This window comes from Aplysia californica, unplaced genomic scaffold (genome assembly GCF_000002075.1).
Source record: "Aplysia californica isolate F4 #8 unplaced genomic scaffold, AplCal3.0 scaffold00087, whole genome shotgun sequence".
Lineage (NCBI taxonomy): Eukaryota > Metazoa > Mollusca > Gastropoda > Aplysiida > Aplysiidae > Aplysia > Aplysia californica.
Window position 1 is genome coordinate 1,520,183 of NW_004797357.1, and position 2,370 is coordinate 1,522,552.

Genomic DNA, 2,370 nt, shown 5'->3' on the forward strand with positions numbered 1-2,370 from the left:
TATATATATCTGTGCGTGTCTCTCTTAATGTCTCTACGTGTGTCTCTCCTTTGGTGTCTCTATGTCTCTCCCTTTCTTTTTCCTTTTCTTCCTCTCTCTCCCTTCTTTCTCCCTTCTCTCTCTGTGTCTGCCCCTGTGTGTGTCTCTCCCTCTTTATGTCTCATCGTGTCTCTCTGTCTCTGTCTCTGTGTGTGTGTCTCTCTTTATGTTTCTCTGTGTGTGTCTCTCTCTGTCTCTCTGTGTGTCTCTCTCTATGTCTCTCTCTCAGTCTCTGTCTTTGTCTGTTGAAAATGCGTTACGTGTGTGAGTAAGATGCTGTAGTAAAGTTTTTAACACTCTTATTAGCAAATATTACGTTCACATGATGTAACGGGGGCTACCCAGTTAGTCACAGACCCAGTTTGTCACAGGCCCAGTTTGTCACAATTTCATTTTCATTTAAGTATTTGAGTATTGATGACAGTCACAATTACAGCACTTTAACACTGTAGTTGTAACTTAAGTTTTTTTTTATTCTCCGCCTTCAAATTGATGTTGTAAAGATAGTCCCTCTTAAATATTAATTCAACTTGTGCTGTTCAATATTTCTTCCTTTTTGTGTGCAAATCAAAACAAATTACTCTGTAAAAATTCAACAAAGAATGTTCTTTCGTTAAAAACAGTTGAAAAATAAAATTCAATTCGTACTATCAATCAATCATTCATTTACTCTTTTTGAGAGTGTCAGGAAGAACTTCCATCATGCAGGGCACAGTCGAGGCGGGTAGCGCAAGCTTCCGATGTAGTGAAGTAACTGAAATCTGAACACAGAGCTAGGGGATGCTGTACAATTTACTCCACTTGACTGGTCAACTTCATCGTTTAATTCCCAGTTCTAGAAACAGGGGGCATAGCTCCAGATGACCCTGTCCCGAGCAGAAAGTATAGATAATGTCATAAGAAAGAACAGTTCTACTCCAAAAGTTTAGAACTTTTGCGAATTAAAAAAAATGAGACTTTTCGCTGCCAGATCCATCTTGCCGCAACATTTTTGACATTTTTTATCCTCAACCAGACCCCAATAATGATCTCCCAGTCGGATATATCGATAGGTATGACTGTTGAAGACGATGGCAATCTTTTCCATTACATCGATGATGATTTTGGCGGTAGTGGAAGTTGCAAGGGATCACTACTAGAGCTACCAGAGGCTAGATCTACGGCTGGGTCTAATGATGCTTTCACTGAAGTGGAGTCAGGGATCACACATAAAACTTTACTAATAGAGTTGGTCCTAAAAACAGTGTTTAACCTTTTCCCCTTTTGTCCAGACTGTGCATTCATATACTTAACATTTTCAAACTTCAGCAAAATCTAACAACAATTGAATACCCAGTAAATAAAACAATGAACAAAGCTGATTTTTTTCTAGTGGTTTAGAGGTTATGGTGTTCGCCTCTTATTCAATAGGTCCCGAGTTCGAATCCGGACTGCGACGGAAAATTTTGTTCTGTAAAATGTCCTCCTTTCACCTCCTTTCCTGCTCTTTAACACTGTTCTGTCGTCTGCTTTCGTCTTCACTTTCTGCACCTACCCCCTCACCCCCTTTGTCCCTTCCCCTGGGCTCCTGACTCTAGTATTTTGGCTGCCTTTCTACTGCTACTCCTTTCTCCATCTTACTACTATCTTTCAGCCACACCTCTGATCTTATGGTAGGTAAGATCTAAGTTGATCTAACACCTAGCCTTCTCGGATTAGGGCAAAATTGCCCACTTTAAAGATCCCTTGGTGGTTCAAAATCGTTAAGAGTAGGCTTCCTTTTTTCCTATTAAACATTTCTCATCCTTAAAATTATCTCTCCTCCTTTTCTGTGTTTGTTACACATCGCCTCTTATCTTCAGCACAATGACCCATTAGTGTTGCAAGTGCGATAAAACTCTTACTAAAACTAAACCAAATTAAATAATAAGTTATAAAGAGACGAAATCAGTAACAACTTCGATGTTCACCATGCCACAATAATTTATGCTCAAACTCAATTGCGAATTACTTGTTTAACGAAGAGATAACTGAGATTAATCAGTGCAAACGTGGGCGTGAAAAAGAAAACAGATTGCAGTATCCCAGTTCGAGGTCACGTACATGTAGGCGTCTCTCGGTCAATCTGGAAAAAATAATTCTGTCATGTTGTTTTCGGACAAGGAGGGGTTCAAGATCTGGGACAATGCTGAAAGTGGTAGAACTTTACAAAAAAACGTCTTCCTGTCTGTTTCTTGACGTATGTTCGTGCTGACACTGTTCCTATCAATTTCTCTCTCTCTCTCTCTCTCTCTGTCTCTGTCTGTCTGTCTGTCTGTCTGTCTGTCTGTCTGTCTGTCTGTCTGTCTGTCT